Raw genomic sequence first — 21361 nt, forward strand, 5'->3', positions numbered from 1 at the left:
TTTTGGGTGTGTTTTTGGTTTTTCTTTTTTTTTTTTTTTTTTTTTTTTTTTTTTTTCCTTTTTGTCTTTTCGTGTCCGGCAACGGATCGCAACCCTCAGTGTCGCACCCGTACTGGACCGGGACCAGCAACGGGATCGCAACCCTCGGTGCTGCGCCCGCACCTTGCTCAGCCAGTGAGCGGGAACCGGTCTGTATGTGGGATCCGAACCCTCGGTGGGAGCGCCACCGCGCTTCCTAAGCGGCGCACTGTAGCAGTGCGCCACCGGGCTGGGCCCATGGGCTGTGTTTTTGTGACAAAGCTTACTTTTCACTAAACTCAGCCTGTTTCTTGGCAAAATTTGTTTCTCAGGGGCCGGCCTGGTGGCGCACTGCTACAGTGCGCCGCGCTCCCAAGCGGCGCTCCCGCCGAGGGTTCGGATCCCACGTACAGACCGGTTCCCGCTCACTGGCTGAGCGAGGTGAGGGAGCAACACTGAGGGTTACGATCCTGTTGACGGTCCCGGTCCGGTACGGGCGCGACACTGAGGGTTGCGATCCATTGCCCGACACGAAAAAAGACAAAAAGGAAAAAAAAAATTGTTTCTCAATGTGATATATGGAAGGAAGCTGTTGGTTCTGTTACTTTGAGCTAATCCCTGACGCTATGAGAGATTCTAAACGAGAACGCATGCAACCTGAGTAACACTATGGAGGCTGAGTGCTCACGAACGGAAATTAAAATTTTGGTGTTATAACTTCCTGCAGATTAGATGGATAATGTATTTATAGTTTGGTTTAGTAATAGGTCGTGTTCATCTCAAATTATGTATTATGAATGTGGAACACTACACGTATACTAGTATTTACGTTGATAAATTAATCAGCAACAATAACCTTGCAAAATCAAATATCTCTGTCTCCATTTTCAGGACACGAGAAAATAGGCTTAGAGAGATTAAAACAATGATGATCCTCACAAACTAGATCAATCTGTCTCCAAGGCGGATAGTAGTGCTCGTGTTGTACTACCAACACTACTTTTGTTTTAAACTAGCTGCTAAACTTTAGTCGGTTTGACCTGCAGCCTAACTGTGGGAAACTTAAAGTTAGATTTGAAGATTTAAGGACCAATGATGGATTCCTGCGAATGTCAAATTTTAAGTCTCAGAATGAAAAGGAACAGTCTGAAAGAAGGGAAATGAGGGAAATAGTGATCTGGATGTCACCGCAGGAGAGCTTGCCACTGAAGGAGTAGCCAACCAAGGAAATGCTGTACATAACTAGTTAAACACATCTGGGATTGCAAATAGGTCATAGGATCTGGCAATCAAGAGGTTATTAGGAACTCCTGGAAAACATTTTGTTATTTTTAATATGTTCTAGTAACACTGAATGAAAGGTTGGTGAGTGGATAAAAGACTGAAAGAAGGAATCACTTCTTCTCACTGTATACTCTGGATGATCTTATCCAGGCTCTTGGTTTCCCATATCATTTTATGACCATGATTCCCAATCTCTGCCCAATATTCAGATTTTTCCTGAATTCTAGACCTATTTAGGTGTAACATAAACACATAAACTTCAAGATGCCAAAGCAAATTCAAAAATTGTCACTCACTACAAATGTATTCCTCTGTGTGCATGTATTTCCTATCTTACTAAAGGATCCCATCACCACTCAGTTGTCCAGGTGAGAAATCAGGGCATGTGAAATGATGCACGGCTCACTAATAATCAAAAAGAAGCAGACTAAATCAATGGGATAATCATTTTCACCTGTCATTCTTCTTGCATTTCCAAGCTAGGATGGTTACCTCTTACATTGTGCTGTCGCTCTGCAGGTTGTTTATATTTGATTTCTCTTTAACACCTTGATCTTAGTGCAGCTGATGCTGTCAAGTGGGAACTCAAGAAATATTTGTTATATATTGTGGACGATTAAATAGCTTTTGTCAGTCCTCCCTTTCCCCAGAATGTAAAATCTGTTTCCTATACCTTCAGTTTAGGATGAAAATCCTGACTAACGGCTAATCACTACAGCCATAATGCAATTTTCCTGCTTGATTTTTTTCCAACACTTTGTTACCAAAAAGTGTCAAATATACAGAAAAGTTGAAAGAATGTTACCGTGAACTCCTGTATGTAAACCCACCACCAAGATTTTAACTTTAACATTTTCTTTCTTTCTATTTTTTTTTTGTGTGTGTGTGGCTGGTGTTTACAGGGATCTGAACCCTTGACCTTGGGTGTTATAATACTGCACTCTAACCAACTGAACTAACCAGCCAGCCTTAAACATTTTCTATACTTTCTCGGTCATATATCCATCCATCTATCTGCCCATCATCCACACCTACATCTATTTATCTTTGGTGGTTTCTTTTTTGTTTTGTTTTTTGGTAGCTGGCTGGTATGGGGATTTGAACCCTTGACCTTGGTGTTATAACACTGTGCTCTAACCAACTGAGGTAGTTGGCCAGCCCAGCTTTGGTGTTTCATCCACTGACTCGAACTTCTGATATTGATACTAGTATAAAATCTATTCTTGTCCTACTTGTTTGCAGATAACTTTTTCTTTTGTCTGCCTGGCAGCTTTTCCCTAGCTCATGATAATAGGAAGTCCCAGCAGCGTTCAAATCTCTGGGCCTAGTCATTCCCAAGGTCCAATCCATTGGACTCTTCCATTATGTGATTTAGTCATGTGAGCTGATAAGTTCCCATTTTTCGTTTAAGCTGTTCCAAGTTGTATTTTTGTCACTTGAAGCCAAAGAATCCTAAGTAATGAACTTTTAATTCAGAGAAATGATGGAGGGAAGCTGAACGCATCTTGGTTTACCTCAATTTTGACTTCGCATTCCCTTTGATTTCTTTAACTTTCATGAGTTAAGGATGGACCCCACAATTTCATGTCAACTTTAGCCACCAGTCCATGTGTTTCCACAACTTCCCAGAGATAAAGCTACTTGGGTGATCTCCTTGAAGTCCCTCCTAGTTTGAGCACCCTCTACCACCCACCCTCATCTCAGCACCCTGATAATTACTCTCTAACCTCCAACTCTGTCTTCAATTTTAGCCCTTTTATGCTCTCCAAGGAATGAGGGGACAAAGGTTTCAAAATCCATTTCTCACCACCTCTTTGCATGTTCTAAATGGAATTCTCATCTTAATTGGCTCATTTTGGATATGGGGATATCTGGCACCTATTTTCATGGAGGCTTAGTGGGAACTGAGACTAAAATAGCTCTACTTTAATATTCTGTTGCATTGGCATGTGTCATAGATAAAGAGTTTCATATTTTATCAGTTAATATGACTTTCATTGTAAGGAAGAGAAGACACAAAGGGGGGTTATTGGCTTAATTAAGTGGAAAGTCAAGAGCTAGGACGGGATTTAGGTTTCATTTAATTTATAGGCTTACTGATAACATCCCTAATTTAGTTTCTATTATTCTCTTCTGACTTTTGTGGTATTTAACATACTCTAGAACAGTGTTTCTCAATGTTTTTTCCCATTACTGTCCCTCTAAGGAGACTTTTTAGACACCTTAATGCCCCTTCCCACAGTTTTAATACCACAGATATACTGTATATCTGTTTACATACTATATGTATATTTGTGCTTTATATGTTAAAAAGTAAGATTTTATTCCCTCAATTTTCACCATTTGGAGGTGATATTGCCCCCATTGAGAATGCATGTATGAACTAGAAGTTTCATTTTTCACATGACATATCAGACTGTTCAGTACAACAGAGAGCATTTCTTTTAGTAGCTATCTCAGAAGAGCAGGGAACATTCTTTTTAAAAAGCCCTTGGCAACTGTACTCTTGAATGAGGGATGCGGATGGGATGTTTGAAGATACAAATATCTTCTTTAGCTTAGATACAAGACTCATGGAAGCATGGGCTTTAAGGAGGAGGAGATGCTAACCAGAAGAAAAATCTGAATAGTCTTAGAAATTGCAAAGCAGGGAATGGTTGCTGGGTATACGGGCAGGAAATGTAGGTGGGCATCATCTAATCCATTGAGGGCTGGAATAGAACAAAAAGATGGAGAAAGGGTGAATTCACTCTGTTTTTCAGCTGGGACACCCATTTTCTCTTGCTGTCAGACATCAGAGCTCCTGGTTCTTGGACCTTGCACTCCAGGACTTAAACCAGTACCCAACCACCCTACCTTGGCTCTCAGGCCTTTAGACTTGGACTAAATTACATCACCAACTTTCTGGTTCACCAGGTTACAAATAGCAGATGGCAAGACTTCTTGGCCTCCATAATTATGTGAGCCAATTCCCATAATAAATCTCTTCATATATATCCTATTTGTTCTGTTTCTCTAGAGAACTCTAATACAAGTTCTGTACTTCGAAAGTGCTATCTTTACTTCCTGTCCCAGAACCAAACTAGCCCAACCCAATCAAATTTTATTCTTTCCAGGAAGTTCAGAAATAGTCTTCTGCTGTACTGTATTCAAAACTGGAGTATGCAGAGGATAGCCAATCCCTTGGCATTTCAGTGACCTCGCTAAAGAATAGCTCCCCAAATTCATGCATTTCTTTGACATCTGAGTTTTTTCCATATTTTCTACTCCTCACATCTTCATCCCAGGTCGTTGGCAACCTGGGAGAAACTCAGCCAGAGTTTAGCCAACCCATGGAGTTACTGGAAAGGTTTGTGTTCCAGGTGCCCACAATGTGGCTTATAAGGGTGGGCATGTGGAGGTGGACGCTTCTGGCAAGTGCAGCTCCAAGACATTCTCTGACATAACATTTAGCTGTTATTTCTGTTTGCAGCTAACGTTCTCCCCCTCCTCCCAACCAAGCTAGCTACAGGTGATTACTTTGGTGGTGCATGTGTGTTCTGCAGATAGAATCTCCATCATTGTTTTCTAAATACTTAATATGAAAAAGTTCAACTGGTCTCAAAATTCATTCATATTATCATAAGAAATTTGAATATAATATTTCACAACTAAAGAAGCAGAAAAGCTGTTAGATTCATTAAATATAATTTCAACTGTAGAAATTTTAGAATGGTTAGAATATTTAAATGCTTTTTAATTTACTTGTGTGAACAAAGTTACTCTTTGATGATGACTATCAAGAATTTGAAAAGAAATTTTAAAAGTCTTGATCAATAATAGATGGTAGTCATTTAAAATATAAAATCTTATATTAAACAAGTTATATTCAGGAAGCAAGGCTTATTAAAATTCTTATTAAAATTCAAGGCAAGAAGTAATTGTGGTTTGAAGAAGATGGATAGCGGCTGCTGTTAGGAAGAAAAGGGGGAGAGAGAGAGAGAGAGAAAGAGAGAGAGGGAGGGAAGTAGGGAGGGAGGAGAGAGAGAGAGAGAGAGAGAGAGAGAGAGAGAGAGAGAGAGAGAGAGAGGACCCGAGAATGGAGCTATTTCATCCAAGAAGCTTTATTCCACCAGCATGGAAGGGAGACCGAGTTAGATCACCTCCCCTGAACAAAGGAAAGCAGAGGTTTTATATTACTTTGAGGGAGGGTTCTGGCAAAGTAATGGGCAATTTCAAAATCAGTGGTATGCAAGGTGACACAGCCCTCATGGTCCGATAACACAGCATAGGCTTTTGATTAGTGTCAACAGTATGAAGCATTCCTCTCAGCCCAGCCCGAAGCCTGCTACTTCAGCCCCTGAGATGTTTCTTTGATGATAATGGTCATATTTGCCCCTTACCAGGAGAGGAATTTTGCTGACCAGTTCCCAGAGCAGAAAAGGGAAAGGGGCAGGGGAAGAGTGTGGAAAGTTGCTTATCATGGCTGTGCTGATATTAAGCCAGCCATGAGGCCTAATAGCCATAGGGGTTATAGATCAATGGATGGATTTGAGGGATATTGAGAAAATAGAATGGGTGGGAGTTAGCAAGTGGTGCGAGTTAGTGATTGACACTGGATGTGGGGAAGAAGTAATGGAAAGTGCAATGTAAAGGATGATTTCCAGATTTCTCATTTGTGCCACTCTGGGGAGAAAGGGTGCCTTTTACAGAAGGATGGAAGACTGGAACAAGGTTGGGGGAGAAGAGAATGAAGAAATCAGTTTTAGACATGTTGAGCTAGAAGCACCTGAGAGACTTCCAAATGTTATTAACAAGTGGGCAGTTGGTCTTAGGGAAAAAGATGGAGCTAGAGAAACAGATGCCGACTTAGTGATGATAAAGTCATGGAAATGAATGAGATCACGGAGGGAAGATGTTTAAAGTGAGAAAGAATAGGATTTAAGTGAGAGCCTCAAGGAATATAATGGTTAAAGGGTGGGTAGAGCTGGAGTAACTGCCAAAGAAATTTGTGGAAGACCAAAAATTATGATGTTGTGGAAACCAAGATAAAAAGAGAATTTCAGTGTTGAATACCTGCAAGAAGTTAAATGTGAGAAAAACTGAACAATGTCTATTGGGTGTAGGGACTCAGAGGTCATTCATAACCTTGACTAGGGCAATTTCCATGATGGGAACAGACACCAGATGAGTTGGACTGAGAAGTGAGTGAGAGGAGAGGGAAATGACAACAGCAAATGTGGACAACTTTTTGAAAAATTGATTAAGGGGAGTCAAGATACAGTACAGTGTGGATTAAACCCACATTGGTACAAGGGAATTTAGGGCTTTGGCAAGAGTACAGTTGAAATGATGGGTCATGTGAGCTAACCTGAAGAGAGGATGAAGAGATACTGGGAGAGTGTGATGGATGGGGAGAGGTAGAAGGTCAGTGGGGTGGAGGTTTGCCATGTGCTTGAAGAATAGGTGTGATGAAAGTTTCCTGGGCAAACTGAGTGGATCTGGGGTTGTGATTAGAGAGTGAAGTGTTTGAATTTGTGATTTCAAAAGTGGTGCAGTTTGGGGTGAGGGCAAGACCTGATTTGAGATATGATTGGGAGAAAAGGAGGGGTAGGTCTTTGGAACTGGGAAGGGCTGGAGCTAAGTCAGGATATCGATGAGTCATCCATCTAATTGTCTGCTGTTGGACATTGAGGTTGTTTTAACTTTTTTACTATTATAAATATCACTGAGATGAACATCCTTGTATTTAAATCTATTATTTTCAGGGTGTCTTTAGGCAAAAGCTATTCTGTTTCTCTGTTTATCTTATTTCCTTTCTCTGAAATGTTTCTAATTTGTGTATGCTTTAAAGAGGGGTGGTACACTAGTTGCAGTTGAGATTTCTGTGCTGTATCTTCAAAGCACAGATTTTAGAATTCTAGTGATGGTGAGTTCTTATCCTGGTTCTGCCACATATCTTTAATAAATTAATTAAACTTTCAACTTTAGTTTATCTACCTATTACTTACATCAAAGGTTTTCATGCAAATTAAAAGAGTGACTGGTTTGCTCTTTTGTGAAACAGTGGGAAATAATTATTAGTTTTTCTTTTTTCTTTCCTTGGGGTATTGGTGGCGGGGGTGGTTATAATGGGGAAAACCGTTCTCTAGGAGACTCTGTTGTCCCCAGATAGCTTAGTTGCTGACTGGTATAATCTTGAAAGGAAAAGAGAGGCTGGCTTGGGTAGATTTATGGAAGGGAGGAAGCATTCTGGTGATTTTTTCGTGTGTGGTACTGCCTAGTAGCCCCAGCAAGAGGAATCTCCGCTCTGAGTCTCCCACTTTAAAATGTCCTTCTCTGGTTCTCCTACAGCATGTTTCTCATGAGATGGGAGGATGAGAAAATTATGCTCTAGTTACTCAGGACGTGAAGTACACACCCAAACAGCCCCAAAGCTATATGTGCAAGCTTCTTCTCTGGGTCTGCCCTCCAGAGGGCTAGCCAAGGAGTATCTTTGTGTGTGTGTGAGTGTGAATGTGTATGTACATGCATGTGTGTGTGTCAGTGGGCTTGGATGGGCAGATTGGGATGCCCACATATGGTGTGTAGGGCCTCTTGTAATGCAGATTGAGCCCAGAGTAGGACAGGGGGATAAATCAGGAGTTGGAGGCTAGCTTTGCTCATACCACCACATTCTGGTGAAGGGAATATTATTGAGGTAGGAGGATGGAATGTATTTCCTTTACCAGTTTGATAATTTAGAACTTATAAATATTTAGACATATAGTATGTGGGTGTCCATTTGTACCCTTGCCCTGAGCCCCACAAATGTTAGGAGAAGGTCTGTTTTTGTATGTGTTATATTTCTGTTCCTATGTACTGGTGGTTTACAGGTTAAGGTGTTCCCAAGTATGGATTTGCTGTTTTCTAAATCTCCCACACATGTCTCTATCTTATCACTTAGGTCTCAGCTCAATCACTACCTCAGAGATAGTGATATTATTCTCCCTTTGGGCTCCCTACCCTATTACTTCTATTCAGTACTCAGTTTTATTTTATTTTTAGCCCTTTACATATCTGACATCGTCTTGATTATTTTCTCCCTTGTTTATTTTCTGTCTTCACACTCCTTCCCCATCCCTACCCACTAGATGTTAGCTCCACTGAGGCAGGAATCAAAAAGGTTTTGTTCACCATTACTCCTTAGGATTTAGAACAGCACCTGAAATGTAGTAGATACTTATTATTTAAAAAGTAAACGAGTATCTATATTTCTATGTAAATGCTGTTTATTTTATTTCAGTTATAAAGATTGGGTTAGCCAAATATTTTCTATATATTTGGAGGAAGGTTTAATAAATAACGAAATTAAGGGCTGGCCTGGGGCCCAACGAAATTAAGGGCTGGCCTGTGGCTCACTCGGGAGAGTGTGGTGCTGATAACACCAAGGTTGCAGGTTTGGATCCCTACATAGGGATGGCCGGTTAGCTCACTGGGTGAGCGTGGTGCTGACAACACCAAGTCAAGGGTTAAGATCGCCTTACCGGTCATCTTTAAATAAAAAATAAAAAATTTTAAAAAATAACGAAATTAACATACACTTAGCAGACCAATTATTTGTAATGGAGATATATTGAGTATTTGAGGATCTTGAAAATGATTTGTTCTCCTGGTCAACTTAAATCTCTCTCAATTTTAATATTATTAATTTTTAGTATACTTCTCTTTCTAGATTTTCCAAGGGTAAACTTTAGTTCTTCTTTCCAAATACTCACTACTATTTAATCCATTTGAATAGTTTGCTTGTTGAAATTTAATAATAAAGTGTTATTGTGGCACTAATGATGACTTTCAGAAATAATTGATATTTTAACTAAAAAATATGTAAAATCAGACAGACAGATTTTTATTTCCTGAGCTTTTGAGGCAAGCTTAAACATCATGATATACCTCAGCATAGTTTTTAAAAGCAGCAACTTAATCAGATAAGAACATGCTTCAGAAATAAAAATAATCTTCATTGAAATAGTACTGTTTGCTACAAAAGTGCATTCATTAAATGTTATATTTCACAGAGTAATATGTCAAATCAGTATTCTTAAATGATCTTTCTTAGAAGAAATTCCAGAAGCAATTTGACTTCATTTATGGGAATAAATAAGAGTGTTTCATTTCATACAGCCTCAGGGAATCACAAATTAAAACTTTCCACTAAAATGGATGCCATCTACTATTCATTATTTCAACAAACAAACCACTCCACTCTGCTGAAGTTGCAATCAGGGTAAGGGATGTTGTAGTGCTTGAAACCTGCAAGGCTGAGAAGGCTTACTTTGCATTCTTATTTGTAAGCAGCACATTTCACATCTTCCTCTGAGTTCCCCAGCACCCCACAGAGCTACTCTCAGTGGTGCAAAGCTCCATTAAGTAAATAGAGGCTCTGTATTTAGAAGCCATCTCTGGGAATTTAAAGTGCTCTGAGATGGAAATTGGTACTATCAAGATTAAGGTATTAATGAAAAGTTCTGTTAAATTTCTGTTGGGATGCTAATTAATCTTCTAAAAATTGTTAATCAATTCATTTATGTAACACACTTAAACTTTAACACACTGTACAGGAAAAGTTTTTTAATTATGCCCAGAGGCATTCAGAAAGTTAAGAGAAATAGTCTAGTGGGAAAATCTTCCCCAAATGGTATTTTAGTTTGATCTTCAATATTCACCTGTTCTATCACATTTGATAATTTTGGGAAATCAATATTTTCTACTCAGATATTTGAAGAAATATTAGAAGAAATTTGGGAAGTAGAATTATGACAACTATTCCTTAATAGTATCTCCTACCTGAGGTGCAGAAGACAATCTCAGCACGAATTATTAAATCCATGCTGGTAGCTTTAGCTCGAATTGCTAAATGAAGAAATGTTCTGACAAACTTTTAATATTTGAAGTGTTACTAATCGTGCTAACTAGTATTGAGCTAAGTGAGCTATGCTATAATTGTATTCCTATCAATACTAAAATATTTTGTTTGAGTTGTTAATGGGAATTTGAATCATATGAATTTTGTTAAATATTAAAATGTCAGTCCATCTCTAAATCTTTTTTTTTTTTTTTTAAAAGATGACCGGTAAGGGGATCTTAACCCTTGACTTGGTGTTGTCAGCACCACGCTCAGCCAGTGAGTGAACCGGCCATCCCTATGTGGGATCCAAACCCGGGGCCTTGGTGCCATCAGCACCGCACTCTCCTGAGTGAGCCACGGGCCGGCCCATCTCTAAATCTTTTAATGTGTATGAAATAGTAAGTGAAAGTATGTAGTGCAATGCCTAGAAAATATGTGGTATCCAAAAATGTTAATATGGATGGAATACATGTAAAGGAACAGAAATACATGGCATGATGCAACAATAAAAGTCAGCTACCACCGTATAGGTCAGTCAGTGAGTATTACTCTTGCAGATTCTGATCTAGTCTCTGATGTGACTGGGGCAGCATTGCTTTCTGTTTCACAGACCCAGTCAGAGTTAAGAACCCTTGAGATCACATACAAGCAGCAGCATTTACTTTAATAATTAATTTGAATAATTCCTTTCGAAGAACTAAAAATCACTGATTACATTTTGATCTTGGTCCCATTTTCCTATTGTTTGAAAGAAGAAAGTTAGTGTTAGTGATTCTGTTTTGATTTGTAATACATTTTTTTCAACTAAAGTTGAAGACTCTTTTCAGTAGGGATCATGGGACAGTTACATCTTGGTGAGGACACCCTAACCTTGGCTGTAATCTTTGATTTTGTAAGTTCAATAACTCAGTTTTACTAGTTCATTCTAAGGATCCTTGCTTTTGATCTCTGCTTGTCAAAACCACTAGTGATCATATGAACTAAAGAGCCAATAGCGTACGTTAGTCCTGAGTGAAGAGCTGGGGAAAGGGAGACAGATTAAGCTGCGGACAATTATATTAGGGTAGTTCACAAACAGAGGCTTGAAAGGGGCAGTATATATAAAGATATTGGTGCAGTTGTGGGTGAACTCATTAGTGTCCTATAAGATGGTTTTATCAATTTGGTTTAATCACTGAAAAAACAACAATTAGCTTTGTAACTAGAGGAAGATGCTTCATTTTAATGATCTCTACAGGTTCCTTGCATAGTCACCAACGCATACTTGCATGAAGGCTTAGAGCTAGATTTCCAGTTCTAGGCTTATACTGAGCTATCGGATGATCAAATTGCCTTTGGGCATATTGGAGTCCCATAAGACAAGTGATTAATTGTAACCTTCCTTATTTGAAGAATGTTTTTTGAATATGGATCTTCCCTGGAAAAGTATGGGGCTTTTCTGTTCTCTTATTTGATGAGATAATTATACTTTAGGGTTACATCACTATGATTTTCCTAATAGTATTCCCTTTCTATTCTTATCTGATTATTCACTACTGATTTAAGGCCAACTATGCTTAAATCTTGGGCAATTCTTTGGTTTCAAGGAGAAGAAATTAAAATTGAAATTTAAGCAGAGAAAAACACTATAAAGAGTATAAGGTCAATTAATCCCTAGGAATGAATCCTTATGGATGTTTAGGAATATGGTCTCTACCGTAACGATTACATCAAATGTAATGTTGTTCTATTGCATGGCAAGTAGAAATAGTTAATTTGGGGAGGATGGAAGATAGCAAATATTATTATTCAGATTATCTTAGGGTTTTAAATCTCTAAATTTCTTGAATTTTTCTAATAAATACTTCTGGTTTCCTTAGTAAGTGACAATTACTTAAGGTTAATATGTCATTATTTTGATCCAAACTGGGTAAAATTCCCTGAGTAAGGGGAAATTTCATTCTGAGATCAAATTAAGCAATTCTTGATCAATCTAAATGAAAGTAAGTTCCACACCTCCTCATGCATTCATTTAAAGTTTATTAATCATTACAAACCATCTTCATTAAAGGAAAAACAGTATCATATTTTAATTGACGTGGTGTTTATTAAACTGACAAAAATGCAATTGTCTTTGGTTTAGATTTCAAATAATATTGTTTACTTAACTCTCCTGCTCAGAATTGATTTCTACCTTTTTCTAAATGGACTCATTATCAACTTTAATAAGCCTGAAATTGATCCCCTTTGGAAAACAAGGACTACATTATATCCTAGGTCTCTAGATTAATTGATAAAAAATAGGTATTATCGGAATTGATAATTCAACTCCAATTGAAGTATATTGAACTGGTATAAAAATGGTTTATTTTATTTTATTTTTTTTCTTTTTGTCTTTTTTACTGACCGGTAACGGGATCGCAACCCTCAGTGTTGCGCCCGCACCGCGCTCAGCCAGTGAGCGGGAACCAGTCTCCACATGGGATCCGAACCCTCGGCGGGAGCGCCGCCACACTCCCAAGCGGCGCACTCTCCAGTGCGCCACCGGGCTGGCCCTAAAAATGGTTTCTGAAAGCAACAAAATTTTAGCTGCAGGACTGATAAGATGTGAAATCTGCATTAAAAATTTAGCCTTGAGATGCCATTGGATCTTGAGAAAGAATGTGAGAGATTCATGATAAGAAGGGAATAAGAAGTAAGGTAACTGTTTTTCTTACATTCAAAATGCTTTACTTTCCTATAAAGTTCTGTTTATATTAGAGAATATAGTTAGGATTTAGCCTATTATTTTTATTCTTGGTTCTTTATGACTAAAAATAGAGTATGTGACCTTTGCAGAAGAAAAAGTCCTGCATCAAAGCTATCCCCATTTAGCTAGGTTGTCAAAAGTGAACCTTAAAAAAATAAATTAAAACCCAGAGCTCAGTGCAAGTGGGCTAATGGCTGTGTTCTGGTGTATCTGGACTTGGACAGCTCAGTCCTAAATCATTTATTTATTCTTCCTCAAACAACAGTGATCTTACTGAGCACAGACAGTAGTATCTACTGTACTGTAGTATCTTTAAAGGCTGTTTAGCCTACAGCCAAAAAGAAGTTACAGTTATATTTTATTTTCATATCCTCTCTTTTTAGTCTAAGGTCTCATTTACTTACATAACAATTGCTATGACTTGCCTGGTGGAGCAGACATTCTGAGTGCCCCATTTAGATCACATTGGATTCTCTCACTATTTCCATGTCAGCTTGACTTGCCAGGGCCAGCAATTATATCTTTTTGCAGGGGCTAACTTTCGGTTGACAAAACCCACTTTGCTTACATACACGGGCAGACTGGAAGTGCATGGGAATTAATGTCCGCCCGCCACTCCCCTGCCCCCTGCGAGGTGATGGCTCTTAACCCAGTGACCTGTGGAAGAGAGGTATAAATACCTAGGCTCTTTACCCTCTTTACTGGAATAATGTAAAGCTTCCCCACTGTGTCTTCTGGGTTAATAATGGACCCCATATTGCCTGCCTTTCCTTCTCTATATCACCTTCCTACTTCTCTGCAAGAGTCACTGTTCCAAATAAACCATATGAACTCAATCTTTGTCTCAGGGTTTGCTTCTAGGGGAAACCAATTAAGAACTTGGTATTGTTCAAATAATCCAGGTATAATCATAGTTGTGGCAGTGCAAGTTTACCAAAGATGGATGGACTTTTGTTTCTTTTTCAGGTCTGAAAACTTATATACCTCTACATATGACTGGCAGAATCTTATTGGGTATACTCATATTTGATGGCAGATTTACAGTCACATAAATGCTGGTGTATGTAAATTCACTTTCACATAATTCACATTCACGTATTTTGTATTGGATTAACTGGTTTCACTTCGAGATTACAAAATGACCCACTAAATTGTTAGCTTTACATAACAGAACTAACTGGGTGGAGTGATTACATATGTCATCCTTAATTGAACAAAACATATTGAACATCTGCTATGTGGCAGGTACTACACTGGGCTTTAGAGATATAGCAATGACTAAGACTAATGATTGCTTAGTCTTAACTCTCTGCCTTCATGGAAGTTTGAGGAGTTTATTTTATTTCCAGCTATATTTACATGCTGTTCTTGCAAATGTATGCTGTTCTGACAAATCTTAATAGTTTTTGCAAATCTTAATAGTGTTAATAAGAGGTTATTGGTTTTACTCAATGTGTTTAATTATTTTCCCTAGTACTTGCATTGCAAGACTCAGTGGTAATACATTTCCTCCATTATGATGTTCTATATTGATTGCAGCTTACTGATTTTGCATATCTGGTACATCTAATTAATTAGTTTCTTTTTTTTTTCTTTTACTCCTTCATTTTCTTTTCCAAGAATGAACTTTCAGGGCTGGCTGGTTGCTCAGTTGGTTAGTGCTCAGCCTTATAACCCCAAGGTCACAGGTTTGGAACCCCGTACCAGTCAACCACCAAAAAAAAAAAAAAAGACCTTTTATACTGTAGAATCTTATTTGTCTCAATGTCTTTTTGTTTTTCTTTTTAATTCTGTATATTTTACTTTATGGATTTAAGAAGAGGTCCACAGGTCTCACCTGACTGCCAGTATGTTTTTTTTAAATGGACACAAGAATGATTGCATTTTGCAGTGATGAATGTGCTAATTATCCTGATTTGATCATCACATATTTTATACAAATTCTGATAGTCAACTCCATATCTCACAAAATATGTTTCAAAAGACATATTGATTGTACATATTTGTGGGGTACAGAGTTATATTTCAATACACGTATACAATGTGTTGTGATCTAATCAGGGTAATTAGCATATTCATCACTGCAAACTTTATCATTTCTTTGTGATGTGAACATTTGATCTTCTCTCTTCTAGTTGTTCAAAAACATACAGTAAATTATTGTTAATTATAGATGCCTGGCTTGACTGTACAGCAATAGAATTTATTTTTCCTATTAGCTATAATATGTTGTCCATTAACCAGCCTCTTACTATCCCCCTTTCCTTCCTGCCCTTTCCCACCTCTAGTAACCACATTTCTAGTCTCTTCTAAGGTCTGTTTTATTGCTCCACTAATGTCTCACTGGGATTAGCATTTCTCAAAGTTCTCATATTTGGTTCAGCCATATTTACACTTAAAAATTTTTAAGCTTTTAAGTATAAAAATACTCAAAACTGAATACATTTTTGACTAAGTAAATAAGTGGTTTGAGGGGGCTGGCTGGTTAGCTCAGTTGGTTAGAACATGGTATTACAACACCAAAGTCAAGGGTTCAGATCCCCATACCAGCCAGCCACCAAAAAAAAAAAAAAAAAAAGAAAGAAAGAAAAAGGGGTCTGAAACACCAGTACCTTAATATTGTGCAGAGTAGTATATATAAATTTGAAATAAGTGCCATAGTTAGCTTTATACATTGTAGCAATTTTTTCAGCTTAACTTTAAAAATACTAAGTTAATACATCCTTAGAGATGCCTAAAATTCTTACAGATGGTTACAGTCTTCCTGTCATATGTCAATGTGAACATTTATAAATTAAAAGCTATGCTTTTCTCATGGTCACTGGATTCTTGTGCATTCACTAATCGGAGTGCACATCTGAAATTTGCACCTAACCAAACCTTGAGGAAACACAGTAGAAAGTTTATATACATAGAATTCATTATTTGAAGGGTCAGATTCATGTATGTTTGTTATTCCTTTGGGAAAAAAATTGCTTATTAGTCATTCTCTGCCTTTAATAGTTTTTGCACATAGAATGATGCTTAATGCTCTGTAGTTGACTTTTGTTTTACATCAACATCTTGGTTTTCCATTGGAGAATGACCCCTTTCAGTACTTCACTTGAGTTTCAGGTGAGGTTGACTGCTTCCTGCCTTCAGTATGTAAATCAAGGCAGGGCAATAAGAGCCAATAGACTTTGGCTAGAACTATGGGAAAGAGGCATTCTGTTTCTGCTAGGATTGCTAGGCTGGTAGTCTGTATGCCTGGAGCTACTAGTAGCTATCTTTGTGACCATCTGGGAAGAGCTTGCTTGAAAATAAAGCTTGAAAAGGGAATTGGAAAATGGATGGAGACAGAATCCTAATGACAAAGCCTGAGAATCTGGGTCCAGTGATGCTTGGAGATCCATCCCTGAGCACTTACTTACTTGAATCATTAAGTTACAACTGCTCCACCATCACTCTTCCACTGCCTCTTCACAGTTTGCATTTTCTGCCCTCACTTGCAACTGTAGGTTTCCTAATACTTACCATATAGACTATATGAACCCATTGGTCTCCCTCCCTCAAGACTTTTGTGACCAAACTGTCAGATAAATGGAGTCCTATTTTAAGAGCCTTTTGGCTCTTGTCCTATGTGTGGGAGAGTTGGGATTTACTTTGCTGTGGAGCAATAAAAAGTGCCTTATGGTGTTGAATCCATAGTTAGAGGCTGAGTATGACCTAAATCTACAATTATAAAGACCTTTTTTCCTTAGAGATATACTGTTTATTCAACAAATGTTTACCTACCTCCTGCTGTTTTAGACATGGGAGATAGAACAGTGAGCAATACAGATAAAAGTCCCTGGCCTCTTGGATCTGACGTCCTTGTATTATTTCAGAAGGCTTGCTACCCAGAACTGAAGCCATTTCTGGGGCAGGTGAAACTCAGGAAGACTCCATTGCCTAATACTCTTCAATGGTTTCCCATCGTGTTTAAATAAAATTCAAAGGCCTTAGCACACTTATCAGTCCTGCAGGATAACATCTGGCCCATGCTCACTTGTCTAAAACCTTATCAAATGACTTATACTCCCTAGCTTAAGCAGTCATACCAGCTTTATTCCCTTTACTCTAACACTGATCTGCCTCAGAAACTTTCACATCTTCTCCCCTCTATCTTGGCTATCTTCCTTGATGTCCCCTGCACTTCACATGATTGCAACTTAAATGGAACTTCTTCAGAGAGACTTCCCTACCCACCCTGTCTAAAGTGGATCCCCTTAATATTCTCACAAAGAACTCTTTTTTTTCACAATATTTATAATAAATGATATGTGTATAATTTATTTACTACCACTCCCACCACTGTAAGCTCTGTGAGGTCAGAGACTATATCTGTTTTGTTCACCACCAAATTACTTGGTGCCTAGCATGGTGTCTAATACATTGTAGAGACTTAGATTTGTTGAGTAAATATGTGGCTAGACCTTAGGCTCTTTAGAAGTAACCTCAACTCTGTCAACTCTTTTTTGAGTCTCATGACTTCCAAGTCAAGGATTCTTTCTAGCTCTCTTCTTTAGCTGCCTATCCTAGGGGTACAGAACACTCATCATCTATTTATGTGATAGGCTGGGCCTCAGGCACCCAAGTGGGAAAGTGATCACAGAAACTCGATGAGATAACAGAAACCAAAACAGAAACTCCACCTTACAACTAGAGCTTCCCAGAGCTGGAATTGAAAGGGGCAGGATAATGGCAGAATCTCATTGGTCATCACCGGGGCACTGACTCCCAAGCCTGACTGTGGGCAGAAGAGGCTCAAGCAGCAACACAGAGGACAGTGATGAGACTGAGATACAGGCAAGTGTCTACTTCTAAGCTTATTTGTCTGGAGTGTGATGTGTGTGAGATGGGGATGGCTATATAGTGAACAGCTGTAACAGCTTACGTACTGACTGCCAACACAGAATGTCTGAATAACTAGAAAAAAACCGATCTCCAGGTGGGAGAATCAATGTCCCCAACTGTGGGGTGCTGGGGGAGTCAGACGCAGGGGAAATGAGAAGAGCTGATCTTGCCTATTCCCATCATTCTGGTTGTTTGTTGGTTTTGGATGGGGTGTAAACAGGTCCTGTCTTAGCCTACTCTGGTCCCTTTTAGACTTTAAGCCTTCTTAAATTTAAGGAATTAATTTTTCTCATCAATATTTTATTATGAAAAATTACAAACATATAGCAAACTTGAAATAATTTTACTGTGAACACCCGAATATCTACCATCTAGATTCTGTTGATAACATTTTACTGTGCTTATTTTATCACATCTCTATCCATCTATTTAGCCCTTTACCCACTCATTACTACATTTTAATTTTTGTGTATTTACTGATAAAGGAAATTGCAGATATTGGTGCATTTTTTTCTTAAATACTTCAGAACTCATTAACAAGAATTCAATATTTTTTACATTTTTTTTTCTGAGGTAAACGTTATATATAATAAATGCACAAATCTTTAGTATACATTCACTGAGTTTCAACAAATGAATACACCTGTATAATTCAAACCCTATCATGATAAAAAAACATTATCTGTCATCCCAGTAAGTTCCCTCATGTTCTTTTTCAGTCACTCCCTTCCCCAACTCCTAGAGGTCAGAGCTGTTCTGGTTTTTTGTTTTTATTTTTTCCTACTGTATTTTCAAGACATTGATTTATACCAGTTAGCGTCATTAATGAGCCCTCAAATAATCTTTCTTCAATAGTTATCTGTTCTCATGATTGAAATAAAAGAACTTTGCTTCCCAAATTCAAACTCAACCAAAACTTGAAGGAAAGAACTTCACAACAAAGCCGGTGTTACCTTCATAATGACTTTCTCCAGTTAGGGCCTAGTGTGATGGTGTCTAACTCATGTTTCCCCAGGGTGCACCAGACACAGAATGACAATAGGGTTGTAGAGTCACAGGGTAGCACCAACAGAACCAAAATAGTTTTTCTCACCTCCCCAATCTCCTAATCTGAGGTTATTCTGGTCTCTTAAGTTCCTATCAGAACTTTCAGAAAGTCTCCATATATGTCTCACATAAGCTTGCTAAAACAGCCAAAATCATCCCTCTGTATTGACACTAGTTCATTACCCTTTGTGGGTCAAACTAGGACTCGGAAGTCTCTGTTAACCTAAGTACAGTTGAGTGTTTTCCAGGAACATCTTCGGTCTCTTTCACAAAAGACCTTCGGTGGTCAAATTTCATTTGTTCTCTAGGTATGCTCAGACATGTCCAAACTTTCTGTGGTTTCATAGCTTAACTTTGTCTTGGTATATGTTATTACTATGAAAACCGACATCCTTGGAAACTAAATCATTGATAAGGGCCACAACTTTTTTCTCGCCCTACTCCTCCAATGCAATGGAAAATGCTTTATATTTTGTTAGCTTTTAGCTTTCATATATACCTTTTCATGTGTTAAAGTTCAGACTTTAATACTTTAAACACTGACACACCCAAACAACTTTCTGTACAATGAATTTGTTTTTTTTTTAACTTTTTTTTTTTTCCTTTTTGTCTTTTTTCGTGACCGTCAACGGATAGCAACCCTCAGTGTCGCGCCCGTACTGGACCGAGACCGGCAACGGGATCGCAACCCTCAGTGTTGCGTCCACACCTCGCTCAGCCAGTGAGCGGCCGGTCTGTATGTGGGATCCGAACCCTCGGCGGGAGCGCCGCTACACTCCCAAGTGGCACACTGTAGCAGTGTGCCACCGGGCCGGCCCTTTATTTTTAACTTTTAAGTTTATTAATATTACTTTTTTTTACATTCTATGATGTCATTGTGGAGCAGTTGCGGGGGAAGGAGAGAGGGAAAGGGGGAAGGAAATAGGGTGTGGGAAGGAGGAAGGGCGGGGTTGATGCCTGTGGCACCCCCCTCATTCCTACAGGGGAGACCAGGAGGCTTCCAGTGGTGGCTTGGTCATTGCTGGGCTGGGTGCAGAAGTCAAGGGGATGTGGCGGAAGCCCTCACCCCCAACAGTCCCAGCTGGGGAGCCTGGGCACTTACTGCAGTGGCTAGGTGGTCATGGCTGGGCTAGTTGTGGGTGTTGGGGGGGTGGCCTCAGCCCTTTGCCCTCCACCCTCAGGATTGGTTGCCAGTGTAGGGGGGCATGGCTAAGGCCCCCAGCTATCCCCACTCCCTGGCTTGGTAGGTTTTATAACCTACCAAGGTTATAAAAACCTTCTAGGTTTTATAGGTGTTCTTTGGTGATGTGAGACCTTTATTAGTTAATATCAAACTTTATCTCTGGTCTGTGGGTATTTTGTTTTTTCTTTCAGTTCTGTGTTGCATTATTTGCTGTTCCTGAAAGGACGACAGGACCCGAGCTGACAGTTCACCGGAGAAGTTCCGCTTTATTCGGGGGAGAAGCATACATTTATATAGAACTGGGTTCCGGGAGAGGGTGGTTAGTACAGGGGGCGGTAGTTGATTGGCTGGGGGCGGGTAATAATTTCTGATAGGCTGCACCTTGGCGCCGGCAAGATAGGACCCGGAAGAGAAAAGCGCCATGTTTTAGGGAGTGCCTCCTTTGGGGTCTTCTATGGGGCCTCACAGTTCCTACCACTTAAACTCTGCACTGGAACTAATTTGTTGTCCTTTGCTTACTTCTAACATGGGGAACTTCCTGTGGGGACCAGCACTTGAGTTCAATGGTTGAGCTAAATTGCTGCTTTACTGCTAATTCCCTAGAGAAGGCTTTCTGTTCAGCTCAGGTTTTAATAATTGGCTTTATAGGTACTCCCAGGTCTCATGAGATCCAGTATACCTGGGCTGGGTAGAAACTGTGGTCTGGGCCTGAGTCTTTTCAGCAAACTGCACCCTCTGCCGTTCTGTATTCCAGACCAGTCTCCACTGAGTGGTCCTACACTGACTGGAGGGCAGATTTGCTGTCTTTGCTGTGCCCCAGTGTTCTCCTGGTGGGTCCATCTCCCCCACTGCCGGTGCTCCAAACACTTCCCATGGGACAAGCCATGTGATGACTCACTGGCCTCTGAGTGGCTCCTTTTTTCTGTTGTCTGTGGCTCCTCGCTCCTATGTGGGTCCGTGGGAACCCCGTTAGTGATCTTGCTGACTTGGGGACCACTAAGGCCCTCTTTTCCCCTGCAGCCTCCAAGCAACTTCATCTGAAGGGCACAGCTGCAGCTTTTGCCAGCTCCTACTCTGTGTGCTCACCAGGGCCAGTCTTAAAGTGTCTGGGGCTCGAAACGGTCGGAGTGCTTCTTTCTCTCATCGTGGCTTCTCCTGCCTTCATGCACTCCGTAGGTCTCTCCTCCTCTTCCCCTGATCTCTAGCATCCCCAGCTTGGCTGTCGTTGGTTTTTAATAGTTGTAAATTGGTTGATTTGTGGGAGAGAGTGATGCTGGGGACCGTCTATTCTGCCATCTTGACTGGAAGCCCTGTATACTGAATTTGGACTCTTTTTTTTTTTTTTTTTTTTTTTTTTTTT

This window comes from Galeopterus variegatus, unplaced genomic scaffold, assembly GCF_000696425.1.
Source record: "Galeopterus variegatus unplaced genomic scaffold, G_variegatus-3.0.2 Scaffold2945, whole genome shotgun sequence".
NCBI classification, from domain to species: domain Eukaryota; kingdom Metazoa; phylum Chordata; class Mammalia; order Dermoptera; family Cynocephalidae; genus Galeopterus; species Galeopterus variegatus.